A 17,207-nucleotide genomic window follows, 5' to 3' on the forward strand; every position below is an offset into this window, starting at 1 on the left:
TCCTTACGTTTTCTGACGTCTTACGCTTCGATCAGCTACAAAAATTGATTTGAGTAAAGTGATCTTACCAGCTCGCAACTAGCGTACTAAATTTTACGAGCATACCTTTGCTGTTGTGGGACGGATGTCGTAGAATAATCTTGCGGTTAAATTTATAATTTGTAAGTACTACATTAATTCACCATTTTTTTATTATTATTTAATATGATAACAAAAGTTTTTTTTCTATAAATTTAATTAATTTTCTAGACATTTATACTTTTAAAATCTTAAAATTAACTACGCAATTTTGTCCAATAAAGAGACTAAGCTGTTGTGCTTGGAAAGGGGCTTACACTTATTATTTATTGTTTATATTTGTTGGTAAAATATTTTTTCAGCATTTTAATGCCTTCAATTTTTTTTTTAAATCTGGAAAAAAAGTTATCTAGAGAAAGACCAAGGAATTCATGAGTGAAGCAGAGAGATAGCATGATTCGAAGGCATGGTCTAGGTGACGTTGTCCAGGACAGAAGGACCTACAGCCTGAGGACGAGGAGAGCTGACCCCAGCAGTCTACAAGGATAATAAGCTGGGATGTAGCCAGGAAGAAGATTTTTTATGTCTGGAAGATTATTGAAGTACTTGGTTCCCATATATTTAAAGTTCTGTTCGAACTGTTCGGTATTGCATTTTAGTATTGTAAAGTCATGTTGGCATTTCGAAGATGAACATATCTTTAGATTTAAGTATTTTTCACCCTTTAATACTTGGAAAATTGCTATTTTTTTGAAAATGGTTTCTGCTGTTTATAATATATCGCTGGTTAAATCCTAAAGGGCCACAACGCAAAACAATTAAACTCGTTATTCCAAAATGGCATTTAAATCGTCAACATTTTCATATTCGAAAGACACCCATGATTCTAGCGTTAGGGGTGGACATTTCTAACGCTAGAATCATGGGTGTCTTTTTCGAATGTGAAAATGTTGACGATTTAGATACCATTTTTGGAATACAGAGTTTAATTTTTGCGTTGTGGCCCTCTGACATTTAACTAGCGATATTATGATGTGCTAGTAGCGATTATTTAATGTACAATTCAAACGCATCACAATGTACTGGAAGATTACCTCATGGACATTTGCCAACATAAAATCTTCGCTAACCAAACAAATCAAATCAAAGATAGCATTTCCTGGTACTCGCAAAACGTTCGCAGCAGTTGTAGATGGATCGGCTGGACGACACCTCGACTCTAGATTGAACCAATGAGCTATGCACAGTACCTGACCTTTTTGCTCGACTCACGGAACAGTTCGTTGGACCAGCGGTTGTCAAACTTTTTTGGCGACGGAACCTTTTTGAAATATGAAACTAAAGATTTTACGGAACCCTAAATAAGCCTGGTTTGGTGTTTATTATTATTTTATTATTGCTAATTGCAAAATAAATGGAAGGAAGATTTATTTTTCATTGGTCTGGGTGCTTGTAATGTATTTCACATTTAACTTCCCCATCTTTACAATCCTACCTGCAGGCAAGCTTCTAAAAATAGAAGATTTGCGGATTATTCCTTTTAAAAAAAACATTGAAAAATAGGTACATTGTACACTACTGACTTCTTCAACAGTAAACAACACACAATAATACAATACACAAAATAGCAGTGTACAAACTCTCGTGGATAATAAAGCCAAATGCAAATGATGACCGAAACAGCAAAAATAAGATATAAGTCTGATAATACCTCGACTCTAGATCCATCTATGCATGGTAACTGACCTTTTTACTCGGCTCATGGAACAGTTCGTTAGACCATCAGAGCGTCGACCCACTGCGTGATGATACACTTACAAGAATGACACGAATCACCAGTTGTTGCTGGTACAATGAGCTTACAAACTGTCGTGGATGATAAATCCAAATGCAAATGATGACCGAAACAGCAAAAAGTAGATAAAAGTCTGATAATACCTCGACTCTAGATCCATCTATGCATGATAACTGACCTTTTTGCTCGGCTCATGGAACAGTTCGTTAGACCATCAGAGCGTCGTTCCCTGCGTGATGATACACAGCGACACGAGTCACCAGTTGTTGCTGGTACAATGAGCGTACAAACTCTCAAAACTAACTAACTAACTAACCATCAAGCCACACCACTCTGTCCTTGCAAACATTCTTCGCCTCTTCCACGTTCATGCATCTCCTCATACATACCCGCCGATTGTTACGACTCCTAACCTGACCACTTTCAAGCATTTGACATACCTGATCGTGCAATGTTTTTCTCGGTCTTCCTCTGCTTCTTTTCCCACTAACATTCGCCTCATAAATTTGTACAAACTCTCGTGGATGATAAATCCAAACGCAAATGATTACCAAAACAGCAAAAAGTAGATAAAAGTCTGATAATACCTCGACTCTAGATCCATCTATGCATGATAACAGCAAAAAGTAGATAAAAGTCTGATAATACCTCGACTCTAGATCCATCTATGCATGATAACAGCAAAAAGTAGATAAAATTCTGATAATACCTCGACTCTAGATCCATCTATGCATGATAACTGACCTTTTTGCTCGGCTCATGGAACAGTTCGTTAGACCACCAGAGCGTAGCCCCACTGCGTGATAATGCACTTAAAACAGCGCCACGAACCACCAGTTATTGCTGGTACAATAGGCGTACAAGCCTCGTGGATGATAAAGCCAAAGGCAAACAGCGATCGAAGCAGCCGATAGACCAACAAATTAATACTGCAAGCGAAGAAAACAAACAGTCCTTGAATGTCGCTTCCTCAATCGAATCGAATGCGAAACGGTGACGAAATCGTCCGATTTCCGCGAATCGACAAATTAATTTGGCGTAATACGCACATTGAAAAAATAAACAATCATAGCACTAACAAAAAAGATTATGTTTTGTAACCTGGATATGATGAGTAAAACTATGAACAAAATATAAGGAAAAAAATGAAGAAAATAATATCAAGAAATATAATATAAAACGACTTCCTGAAAATGTCTTCGAAAGAGAATAACGCACGATGACTACAATCAAACCTAAATACCGGTAACATTATATCACTCATTCCTTTCAAGAACACCATAAATCAAAAATCGACAATTTTCAGTTGTGCATGTTTTAGGAATGCCCAGAAAATGTACTATATCCCAGCAAAAGAGGCATATTTTTAACTTAATATTTACCCGCTACAGGGCAGAAAGTGTTGTTTTTGCATTTTAAAGAAAATGTATTATTTAATTATTTTTTTAAATAATTTTCAAATGGAGAAAAAAACCTTCAGGTTTTACCTAAAATCTATTGCACAGTAAAAAGTTCAATAAGTGGCTTGATATATTTTTTTAATACATTGTATTTTATTTTTAAATTTTAAAAACGTTCTCCTGAAAAATCAGGTTTTTTTTATTTATAACGTTTTTGAAATGAGTGAGCGATATGAGTAACGACCTCATTTTAAGTTACGTACTGTTAGATCAACATCAAAAAAGTGCAGGAAAGGCAATTGAGATGGTATGGGCACATAGGACGCAGAGAACCTGATCATATTGTATACCAGGCTAAGGTCATGGATCTTCCTCAAAAGACATCTAGAGGAAGATCAAAGGATTCATGGATGCTGCAGAAAGATAACATGATTCAAAGGCATGGCCTAGGTGACGTTGTCCATGATAGAAGGACCTACAACCTGAGGACGAGGAGAGCTGACCTCAGCAGTCTACAAAGACGATAAGTTGGGATGGAGCCAGGAAGAAGATAAATATTATATATACCTCGATTATATGCTATAACTTGGCATAACTATTTCAAATGCTTGAGCGTGGTCAGGTTTAGAGTCGGAATAATCGGCGGCTATGTATGAGGAGATGCATGAATATGGAAGAGGCGAACTATGTTTGCAAAGACAAATAAGCAGAAGCGGCGTGATTTCAAACACCTTCATAAAATATGCACTTCATTTATTATGAGTAATTATTATTATGACCTTTCAAGATTACGGAGAAAAAACCACAACATCCAAAAATAAATAATACTTGTAATAAATCCAACCACAGTGCGATATAAGAAGCCGATTTCTGGGGATTTCGAAACGTTTAGTAAAAAGTATGACGTTCTTCTGTGTTATTTTACTTACAGGATGAATACAGAGAGGATAGAACGCCACACACATCTACATCGTATTTATATTTTTTTATATGATTTAAGATAACTTTTTCGATAAAATGAATCAATTTTAATTTTTCGTTTTACTTGGTAAATATATATATATATATATATATATATATATATATATATATATATATATATATATATATATATATATATATATATATATATATATATATATATATATATATATATATATATATATATATATATATATATATATATATATATATATATATATATATATATATATATATATATATATATATATATATATATATATATATATATATATATATATATATATATATATATATATATATATATATATATATATATATATATACATATATATATAGTTTGAAAATAAAAGAGTTATTGAAAGGTAAGAAGTTTAAAAAAACGATAAAGTACATATAATTTTATCACATAATGTATAAAGAATAAATTTCCAATAATTCAAACGAAGCAAAATGTTGTGTGTGAGCAATGTACAGAAGGGATTTGGTTAATTCGACTATATATGTATTTTATCATAAAAAGAAGTACTATAAGAGCAATGAGCATGTATAAAAATCATCGTGGAAACCGATTTATATTTTTCATTGCAGCACTGGACCCATCTCTTCTGATCCAGCGATCTAACATCAACCTAGCTACTCTCCTAACGGCATCTCGTGAACATGGCATCAACTAAACGCATATCAGATATCGTCGAACGTAGGACGCGCCAACGTAATAAAGTAAAGTGCACAGCGACATTAGCAGACAGATGTACAAAGAGAATGTTGGATCACAATGTAATTTTACTGCGTTTTTTTTTGTTTCCGCGCACTTTGCGTTATTACAAAATGCGGGCATAAACCGAATACGGACAGACTTCTAAGATTTCGCTCACTCCTTTCAAGAACGTCATAAATAAAAATATCTTTATAAAATTTTCGCCCGCCTCCGTAGTGTAATGGTCAGCACGCTCGGCTACCGTTCTGGAGGTCCCGGATTCAAATCCCAAGGGGGGTCAAATAAATATAAGTGATTTTTTCACTGTAATATTTATTTAATATTACCCTGGACTGGTACCTGAAGCGGAGGGCTGATCACCTTTCCTTCATGAGTAAACGATCAAGATAACACTACGTTTATATGAAGCAGTGCCCTATGCACCATTGGGGTGCGGATAGGGGTTCATTATTATTATTATAAAATTCATTAACTTTGTTTTCACCATTTTTTTTTAAATACAATTCAACCTACCGGTTTCAACAATATATTGTCATCAGCGGGGTTTATTATAAATCAAAAACATTAAAAAAACATTAAAATACTTTCACCAAAAACTTCCACACACTCAATGTTTAGGATTTTTTATGGAATGTGTGATTTGGATTTTTGGATTGACATGGATTTTTTATGGATTTAAAATGATGACAATGTATTGTTGAAACCGGTAGGTTGAATTGTATTAATAAAAAAAGTGGTGATAACAAAGTTAATTAATTTTATAAAGACATTATAAAATGTACCACAAAGTATCTGCGGAAAACATTCAAGAAATAAATAAAAAAAACTTTAAAAGTTTAAAAATATTATACAATGTATTAAAAGTAATTATCAAGCCACTTATTGAACTTTTTACAGAGCAACAGATCTTTTTTAGGTAAAACCTAATGTTTTTTCTCCATTTGAAAAATATTAAGTATTTTTTTTTAAAAATATTAAACAATACCTTTTCTTCAAAATGCAAAAACAACACTTTCCGCCCTGAAGCGGGTAAAAATTGAGTTAAAAATATGCCTCTTTTGCTGGGATATAGTACATTTTCTGGGCATTCTGAAAACATGCACAACTGAAAATTGTCGATTTTTGATTTATGACATTCTTGAAAGTAGTGAGCGATTTGTGAACAAGTATTTGGACACAGTCAAAATGCTGTAAACACAAGACTAAGTTTATTTTTAGCTATTTGGGTTGGATAGCGTAATTGAGACAGGAATATAAATATTTGGAAACATAAAAGCCGTGTATTTAAATATTATGCTACTGGAACATTCCAATGCGAAAACATTCAGGATTTTTTTTGCAAAATGAGTCGATACATCCGCAGGTTTAATATTATGATGCAATACCTTCTAACCAACCACAAACAATATACGGTACAACCCTTCTTATCTGTCTCCTTTGAGACAATGGCCAAAACGCAAAAAGGTTGGATTATTTTATTTTATTTTTATTAGGAATTCAACAGAGCAGTTTTGGATAACAACACTTTGAGTGTGTCCAAATACATGTTCATAAATTTTAGATATTCGATCAGTTAAAATTCTATAAATAAGTACAAATTTTAATTAAAGGCATTAAGGCCCAGTATTCGTTAAGTGGAAACTTAATTTTCTAAAAATCCAGGTAACATTTTCCGAAATTGATTTATTTCTTGAAACACCGTTTTTGCATAGAAAAAATTAGTTTTACATCGAAATAATTATATGATTTTGAAAAGAAGTGTTATTGTAAGGCAAGAAGTTTAAAAAAATACATACAATTATTTTTTTCCACATACATATTCCAAAAAACGAGAAAAAAAAACAATATATTATTACATTTCTTATTTAAAAAATGGGTGTGAACAGACATATGACCTTTCCGGTGGTCTCCGGTGGAATAAATCCTGTGCTTGCTTATATCATTTGCATTTTTTTTGATGTCCATAGATTTTATTTGTTTCTCAGATCGAAGGATTTAAATCGTTAATTAAAAAAAGTACCTACTTCAAATTGCATGATTTATGGTCTCGGGAGCCAGTAAGTCCATCGACAGTCTTTTATTTGCTTTTTCTATGGTCATGTTTTCTTTTGAATCTCCCGCCATAATTGAGAATGTTTCATATTCGGTGTATGAGTTGTGTGTTCGAAGTTTCACGAGTGACTTATTGTCCGTTTCTCTTTTCATAAAATAACATTGATATCGTAGTACACGTTTCGTACAATTTGTCTTTGACTTGATCTTTGATCTTTGATATTTCCCCTTTTCCTCCCTCCCGTCCCTCTTCCAGGTAATTATACAACTTTTAAATATTGTAATTGGAAAAGTACTTGTTTTGTAATATTATGTTACTTCTTCTTCTTGGCTCCATCCAAACTTATAGTCTTTGCAGACTGTTGAGGTCAGCTCTCCTCGTCCTCAGGTTGTAGGTCCTTCTATCATGGACAACGTCGCCTAGGCCATGCCTTCGAATCATGTTATCCTTCTGCAGCATCCATGAACTCTTTAGCCTTCCTTTAGATGTCTTTCGAGGAAGATCCTTGGCGACATAATTCGATGTTATTGATCTATTAAATTCCGAAATAAAATACCAATAATAACATTACAAATAGTAAAATCCATACCATTTAATAAAATTATGCTAATCTTTGTATATTTTAATTGAAATGCTGATTTTTTTTTTTCCATTTTATGAAAACAACTTTCAAACATCGAGTCGCCTTCGAAAAAATATATGGAGACCATAATAATAATTATTATAATCATAGAAACGTATTAATAAAAATAATATTGCATATGCTAAGAAAATAATTAAAAACATAAAAAAAAATCAAGGACATTATTTCAAATATTCCATAACCCCCAACGATATCTGGACTGGAATCAACATTTATGATATCTCGACATACATGAAGAATATCGAAGTGTGGCCATTTACAGGGCTTACGACCGTAGGCTGGTCAAATGATCACTTTACACACATGTAACATTCACCAATTCTACCCATGATTCGAACCCGGGACCTCCAGCACGGTAGTTAAACACGCTGACCATTACACCACGGAGGCGGACAAAATTATCTATATTAAGATATCAAAAAATTATAATAAAAAATCATACAAAACGTTTTAAGACTAATGGCGATATGCACTTCAAAAATGGCGGACTCGTCACTCGCCAGACATTTTGTTTATCTTAAGGACCAAATTCGCTTCGTCATCGAATCCGGCTCGAAGGACCATAACGCATGTACATAATATTAAATACCCCTCTCAAAAAAGCTTGATAAGGTGTCGAGTCTGCCTCACGAATATGGCCCTTCCGAGCGTGTATGGATATAAAAGATACACGTATTCGCGAGAGCAAAAAACAACGCACATGATTCACAAGAGGAAAAACAAACAATGAAATAATCCCGCGGTCGGAGCCTTCCGAGAATTGGCAGAACTTTATAAAAGAAAACGAATTGTTCATGTAAAAAATACAATATATTCCCCAGACGCGGTGATCGACTAACCCCTTCAAATCCTAAAATTAGTTTGTATTAAAAAACAATTAATTAGTATTCGTCGATGATTTGTTGGTACCTCATGACAGTGAGTAAGCAGACAACAGATCACAGACAGTGCATATTGTATTGTACTGGTACAAAATCAGCAAGTTTCTATGGTGATTGCAAGGGGGTTTTCTAGCATAGTCGAGAAACTACTGTCAAAAAAGGGATTACATGAAGTACATATCGCTCACTCCTTTCAAGAAAGTCATAAATCATTTTTCAGTTGTACATGTTTTCGGAATGCCCAGAAAATGTACTATATCCCAGCAAAAGAGGCATATTTTTAACTTAATATTTACCCACTACAGGGCAGAAAATGTTGTTTTTTGCATTTTAAATAAAAGGTATTGTTTAATTATTTTTTTAAATATACTAAATATTTTCAAACGGATAAAAAACCTTCAGGTTTTACCTAAAAAGATCCGTTACACAGTAAAAAGTTCGAGAAGTGCCTTGATATTTATTTTTAATTCATTGTATTATATGCTTAAACATTAAAAACAATCTCCTGAAAAATCAAGTTTTTTTTATATACGACGTTGTTGAAAGGAGTGAGCGATATAAGGTACGTGAAGGTCAGTAAGTCTGTATCCAACAAACTAGTTAGTTACATTAGTATTACAAATAATGCAGGCGGGATGCAAAATGACCTGATGATGGAATGATTTTCCGAAACCGGCAGTCACAAATAAGTGTTTAAAAAAGTGGTATTACACAAAGTAAACAATGGATGGTAAGGAGAGTGTTATATAACCATACCACAAAGTTATCAATGCCTTTAATAAACAAAATATATTTATGATGAAATCAGCTTTATTAATTATTAGCTTCCCTAAATTGTGCCAATAAAAAAAAAATCACCACGTTTTGTATTTATTACTTGTACTTATTTTATCTTTTTTCATTATTTTTATTTTTATTTTTATTATTTATAATTTATTATTATTTCCAATGTAATCTAATCTATCATAATTTCTAATTTCTATGTTATTTTTTGTAAAAGGCAGTAATGCCGTAAATATAATAAAACCCTTATCCGCACCCCAATGGTGCATAAGGCACTGTGTCTTATAAACGCAGTGTTATCATGATCGTTTTACACATGAAGGAAAGGTGATCAGCCCTCCGCTTCAGGTACCAGTCCATGGTAATATTAAATAAATATAACAATGAAAAAATTACTTATATTTATTTTTACCCCCCTTGGGAGTCGTACCCGGGACCTCCGGAACGTTAGTTGAGCGTGCTGACCATTACGCTACGGAGGCGGACACAAATGCCGTAAACAAATTATATAATATTATTTTTTTGATATTATTTTTTTGACATCTCATCAAAGATGAAGAAGAATATGGAAGTCTGGGTATTTACGGGGCTTACGACCGTCATAGGCTGGTTTAAGTGATCACTTTACACACGTGTAACATTCACCAATTCTACCCATTATTGACAACCACACTACTCAAATTCTTGGAAGTTCTATATATATGAACAAATTTAGAAACCTTGTTCATGAATCACTAAAACTTCACTAGAGACATCTATTGGTGAGATGTAAAGTATGATGTGGTTGTCAATAATGGGTAGAATTGGTGAATGTTACACGTGTGTAAAATGATCACTTAAACCAGCCTATGACGGTCGTAAGCCCCGTAAATACCCAGACTTCCATATTCTTCTTCATCTTTGATGAGATGTCAAAAAAATAATATGAAAATAACTCCTGTAATTGGAGATAATCCAGATTTTGTGAACAAGTATTTGGACACACTCAAAATGTTGTAAATTATATAAATTCATCCCAAATACTTTTGGACGGAGAGGGTTTTCCTTGTTTATAAAGATGACCGTTATGTTGATGTAAACGCGTACCAGTACATTCATTCGCTTTGTTATTTTTTGCCCATGCGAATTTGTGAATATAGCCATTATAACGTATCGAAAAAAACGTTTATAAGAATTTATGTAGAAACTGGTTGAGCCAAACCATGTCAACTTGTTTAGTATTTATTGTGAAATTATAAAAAAAACGTGTAGATAACTGAAAATGGTGAAACACAAATTTGGTATTTATTTATGTCTTTAATTTGTATAAAAACGAAGGTAGAATTGTGTCCCTTACTTTCAAAATCCACCAGATCCATGTAAGTCGATTTTCCACAACATGCAAAATTATCCGGGTAACATTTATGTTTAAAAGATTCGTCTATCTTTAGATAAAATATTATGAAATAGAGAATTTTTCCCATTTTTTTAGATTTTTTTCAGTATTTATAAAAAAAACACGAGACACAAACCGATAATGGTGTCATCTTAATTTTTGACCTATCCTCGCTCTCTGATTGGCCGATATGGGTCAGAAGGCAAGTTCCATGAATATAGCGGAATTTGAAATACAACCCTGTTTTAAGTATTTTTTAGCAAGGTTTTCAAGCATATAATTAATATATATTTTAAACAATAAAACCCACAGTTGGTATTCCGATATAGTATTTATTTTAAAATCTTATCAAATTGGATCTGGCGGATTTCGAAAGTAGGAGACACAATTGATTAATGTTTAACATGTGTAAAGTGATTACTCAAACCAGTAAGCCCTGCAAATGCCCAGACTTCCATATTCTTCATCTACATATCGCTCACTCCTTTCAAGAACGTCATAAATCAAAAAACTTGATTTTTCAGGAGAACGTTTTTAAAGTTTAAAAATATAACACAATATATTAAAAATAAATATTAAGCCACTTATTGAACTTTTCATTGTGCAACAGATATTTTCAGGTAAAACCTGAAGGTTTTTTCTCCATTTGAAAAATATTAAGTTTATTTTAAAAAATAATTAAACAATACCTTTTCTTCCAAATGCAAAAACAACATTTTCTGCCCTGTAGCGGGTAAACATTAAGATAAAATATGCCTCTTTTGCTGGGATATAGTACATTTTCTGGGCATTCCGAAAACATGCACAACTGAAAATTGACGATTTTTGATTTATGACGTTCTTGAAAGGAGTGAGCGATATGTTGAGATATAAAAAAAATAGTCTCTGGGCATTAAAATTAAAGATTATTTTTATTTATGAAATTTCGTTCTCGTTTAGAAATAGTACCTACGCATATTTTTTGTGTCTAGTTTTCCTACAGTATTATACATTTTTTTTAAATCTTAGTCAGTTGCGTAAATTTTTAAAAATACTAGCTGCAGTAGTGTCCATACCTTTTTTACACCAAGATGCGTAAAAGTGGACTAAAAGTATTTTTTTTTTTTTTTTAAAATGATGAATTTTTAGATTGTGTAATTTGTAATTTTTGTAATTTTTTTCTCGAGTAGTCATGAGCAGGTCCCGCTGGTGCCCGCTTACCGTTGAATTTTGAGACACCCTGTATACATACACATATAAATTGCACTGCCTTGCTACGCATCTTTAAAAAAAAAAGACTGACGACGTTCGAAAATAAATTTGGTGGACTTTCCAATAGGTCAATGCCGTTAGCGTCACCCGGTACTTGCGCCGTCTATATGTCGAACGAAAAATGAAGTACGACGGTCTCAATTTCATAAAACGAACAATAATTCTCGAATGGCCGCTCTTCGGAATTCGAATCGAGTTTTGAATTTTCAAATTACGAAATTCGAATCTCAAATTGCGTCCGCGTGCACTTAAGATAATGGGGGAGAGCCGTTAAAAAATTACGGTCAAAGTTACAAAAGCGCGTCCGAGCTCGCGCCTCCCGCGCGCGCATACGGAAATCCGAATCACAGGGCACGCTTGCATGGAGACTTGAGCGTGATTGTGTAATCGCTGCATGTGAGTAAACTGCGTTCGGTTTTTTTTTTCAAATATAGATTTAATGGCTGTTCACAGCGTACTTTTCTCGGTACGTAAGTACTTTGCTAATGAGCGAATTCTGGAAATATACTAACCGATTAGTTTCTAACTAACTAACCATCACGCGGCTTCTCCGCAGGGGTAGGCAAAGAGAATAAAGCGCCACACCAATCTGTCTTTGCAAACATTATTTGCCTTTTCCATGTGAATTTCATGGAATTCTGTGTATTGATAGATGGAAGTCTGTGTATCGTTACATAGAGGAAGAAGAAGAGATAGATGGAAGTCTGGGTATTTACAGGACTTATTACCTGTCATAGGCTGTTTTTTACTTTACACACGTACAAAATTCACCATTGTACCCATGGTTGACAACCACACTCCTGAAATTTTTGGAACTCCTAGATATATCAATCAATCTCATGACATACATACATACGAGTACACAACAGCCACCTGTGTTGGATTGAGGAAAGCTTTAATTATAAATCCAGATGACTGATGTGAAATTCATCGAAACACGCGTCACATTAGATTTGAGGAAACGGTGGTATTTACCAAGTAAAACTTAAATTAAAAATTTGTAGATATTACCACAAAATGGTTGTCGAATCATGAATGAAACAATAACATTAATATGAATCGAATTGGAGCATTTTGGCTCGTCAGACAAACACGCTAAACACAATGCTACTAGTTTAGGTAGGCCGCGTTTTGAATATATGAAAAATAATACATTTTCACGTTGAATTCCGTGGGCTATCTGGTTTTAAATACCGGTTTCCTCCAAACAAAATAAAATATTTATCGCTGTCATTCGCCCGTGACCTATAAGCCTTACGTACCTACCTACCTATAAGTCACTAGAGTTGCACCAGTGTAATAAAATATATTTAAAAATCGAAAAGTGCTTCTAAACGACTTCTGAATCATTCGAAAAATGAGCACTGGGCATTAATTGCTAAAAAATAAAATGAACGTCACTCTTAACACTAGTTTTAATTTTTCAATAATCTATTTAAATAAAAATGACAACTTATGTATGAAATTTTAAATCAAACACTGATTTTTTGAGTCTACTAAGTTGTATTTTATTGTTTAAAAAAAACTAGGCGAAACAATTGTCACAAATATTTATTTTTCATGTGTGTTTTTTTTTTAAATAATAAAATACAACTTAGTAGACTAAAAAAATCTGTGTTTGATTTAACATTTAATACATAAATTAGAATGGAGTTCTACAAATTAAACGCCAAACTTATAAATAAATTTGTTAAAGTTGTTCAAAATCTTAATCTCCTAAAGTTTTTCACCGATTATTGGTTTGAAATTTTGACAAAACGTTGCTTTCGAATAAGCACATGTTTTTATGTATCTTTATAAAAAATGTAAGAGATGACAGGTTAAAAGAAGCTTGTTCCGAAAAACACATTTATAAGACCACTATTTTGAGTGTGTAAATTAATGTAAACACGACTAGTTTCGAGAACACCTGTACTTTTTTAAACTAGTAGTGTTTACATTAACAAATTCAAAAATGAGATCTTATACAAGTGTTTTATTTTTTATATTCAAAACAAAATAACAGTGTGTTTCTGAACAATTAAATTCAAGTATTTTTAACTTGTAATAGTGGCATTTACCAAGTACAATTTAGATAAAAAATGTATCGATATTACCACAAAGATGACGGCCAAATCAATTAATGAAATGAAATTCAGCCATTTAAAAAAAGATAGTTAAATGTTAAATTTGTTTTAAACAAGATAGATTCCTTCTTTAAATCTTGCAATTTTATCAAAAATTACCTTTATGACGAATAAGAAAGTCGACTTCCAAGAAAACAACGAACAAAACCAGGAAACAACAAAAAACACTCCACTACTCACAAACCACTAAAAAGGTATTAAAAAATGAAAAAAATATTAGCAACACTCAATCAAACAGAATTACTCGCTCAAACAGGCGTCATAAATTCCCCGAAACACTGTTATTCGCGAGATTCGATACGTCTTTTATTAATTTAAATATATAACATTATGGAGATTTGTAGATCACAATCGTGTCACGCGAAGGAAGCTAGACTAATGCACGAAAATCGCAAAGTCAAAACGGCCGAGTAGAGAATTGAGTGGTCTTGCCGCCGACGAGACGTCAGCGCCGTTCGTTTCCCGCCGGAACAGTATGCATAGAAACGAACGGATGAATGGGAACGGGTTTCGCGTTCGCGTTCCGTTTGACAGCTCCAAAGAGACGTCCGTAGTCGACGCGAGATAAGGCCGACACATCCGAGGTAGGCGCCAGCGGCTGAATCCCATTGGCTGCGGGCCGGACGGACGGGTGATGGCGCCAGGAGTAATACGACATGCGACTGCATTGGGTAAGCCGGCTGAGGCGAGGCGTCGAAAGGAGTAAAGAAACGATAAATAATTAAACTATTTCCTACATTAAGCTTTCATATGAGTTCTTAAAAATAGCCACGTTTAAATTGCCGCCAAATTGCTTTAAAAAGTACTTATATTACAAATTTGTTTAAGGTAAATTAACATACTTTAAGGCTCGCTTGATCTGTATGCCACCATAGCGGCTGTAGGAGGAAAACTCGTTACGTTTGCAAACAATGTAACGAAGAACAAACCGGCTGTTCAAACTCAAAACGCAGTAAGGGACATTTTTTTAAACGTTTTTTTTTGTTGCATTTTTGGACTATGTAGAATCTTTACAACATTTTGAGTGTGTCCAAATGAGTAGTAGTGATTCAAGAACAATGTTTCAAAATTGGTTCATATTTATAGAACTTCCAAAAATTTGAGTAGTGTGGTTGTCAACAATGGGTAGACTTGGTGAAAGTTACACGTGTGTAAAGTGATCAGTTAAACCAGCCTATGACGGTCGTTAGCCCCGTAAATGTGCAGCCTGGAGTATGGAGGGGAAGAGAGGGAGAGGAAGATCCCCACACGATGGACCGATGGAGTTAAGGCAGCACCTTGGTGGTTGGAGCACTCATAAGCAGTCATAAGGGATAACTGGAGAAGAGGCATTGCTTCCACAAGGGTCACAGCCCTCAGCAATGAGGAATAAGATGGAGAAGATAAATCACATTTCTGACTATACTGGAAAACTAATCTCAAAAAATATGAAGATATAACTTATTTTTTGACATCTCATCAAAGATGAAGAAGAATGTGGAAGTCTGGGCATTTACGGGGCTGACGACCGTCATAGGCTGGTTTAAGTGATCACTTTACACACATGTAACATTCACCAATTCTACCCATTATTGACAACCACACTACTCAAATTCTTGAAAGTTCTGTATATATGAACCAATTTAGAAAACTTGTTCTTAAATCACTAGAACTTCACTAGAGTCATCTATTGGTGAGATGTAAAGAAGCTTTTTACTAAGCAGAAACTCTTATATTAACTAATTATATTATATTATTCAATAACTCTTGTAATTGGAGATAATCCAGATTTTGTGAACAAGTATTTGGACACACTCAAAATGTTGTTAACGTAGAAATGAATTCAGTGAAAACAGCGCGTATATTTAGTCAGTATACTATACAGGTGCTAATGAATAAACAAGCAATGAACCGGATATCGATCAAAATCAGGTGTCTGCTGTATTTCCAACACACATAGAGAATATGATGACGTATACATAAATATCTAACTATATGACACTGGTGTATGGAAGCGAAACATGGCACTGGCAAAGGAAGGATGAAAGCAGAGTGAACGCTGTTGAAATGCGCTCCCTCAGACGTATGACAGAATTGAACACAAAGAAATAAGAAAGGAATGTAAGGCTTTAAGGTGGTATGGACATGTGAAGCGAATGGCTAACGAAAGGATGACTACGAAAATACGCGTGGGGAATGTGAGCGGGAGAATAGAACGACGAAGACCGAAATATACTTGGTACGATCAGATTAATCAGAACCTCTGGTGGTGTCAAAAGTCTGCATAATTGGAGGGCATGTATGACTAGATGTATGGATGTGAAGGAAGCGAGGAGTGTAAGTCAGGACAGAAGAGTGTGGCGTTCCATCTTCTCTGCCTACCCCTGCGGAGAAACGGCGTGATGGTAGTGGTAGTAATAGTAGTAGTAGCAGTATTGATATACAAATGCGTATGGAAAATGCTATGTCGAATAGTGTCATCGATCAATTTTCATAAAGAATTCACGCGAGCATAACTAATCATTTTCGCCACTCTCCCCCCATAAGAAAAGCAATTACTATAAATATTTCTGTCTATTTTATGTCCACTTCCGAAGTGTAATGGTGAGCGCACTTGACTTCCGTGCTGGATGTCCCGGGTTCGATTCCCAAGTGGGTCAAAATAAATATGGGTAATTTTCACTCTCATATTTATTTAATATCACCCTGGACTCGTATAAGAAGCGCAAGGTGATCACCTTGCCTTCATGCAATTAACAATCAAGATATCAAGAATCACTGCGTCGCTACGATGCAGTGCCCTATGCACCATTGGGTGCGGATAAAGGTTAAAAGTGAAGGACTAAATATTTACCATCAACAATATCAGTTTTAATTTGTACCAGAAGATGAAAACATCTGTGGTTTTCGAAACTAGTCGTAGGTAAATAAAAATAAAACTCATTAAAGTGGTATATTCAAGTGTGTAATTTCAATAAAATTTACCATCAATCATTGAATCGTGAATAAAGTGTAAAAATATCACAAGCAAAACGGAACTCGACTGATGCAAAAAGGTGACGATCTTTCAAAGTAAAAAATACATTTTTAATTTAAGTATTACTTGGTGAATACCAACATTTCTAAAAATTAAATTATGACATGTGTTTCGATGTATTCCGCATCATTTTCAAACACCCTAAAGTAAGTGTAACTTAGGGT

General features: G+C 34.0%; 1 protein-coding gene across 4 annotated transcripts in view; it reads right to left on the reverse strand.

Moving 5' to 3' along the window:
* Positions 1-17,207, reverse strand: part of LOC148307292 (beta-1,4-glucuronyltransferase 1) — a 91,729-nt gene that overhangs the window by 21,544 nt on the left and 52,978 nt on the right. For 2 of the 4 annotated variants that reach the window (XR_015837869.1, XM_088263623.1), the window contains exon 1: positions 14,127-14,608. The exons of the other annotated variants lie outside the window; for them this stretch is intronic. The gene's annotated coding sequence lies outside the window, so the exon portion shown is untranslated. Of the gene's footprint in view, positions 1-14,126; positions 14,609-17,207 lie in introns of those variants that run through there. 4 annotated transcript variants of the gene reach the window in all.

The sequence above is a fragment of the Brachycentrus maculatus genome, unplaced genomic scaffold (assembly GCF_059751285.1).
Source record: "Brachycentrus maculatus isolate JH-2025_06_01 unplaced genomic scaffold, ASM5975128v1 h1tg000202l, whole genome shotgun sequence".
In the NCBI taxonomy this organism is placed as follows: Eukaryota; Metazoa; Arthropoda; class Insecta; order Trichoptera; family Brachycentridae; genus Brachycentrus; species Brachycentrus maculatus.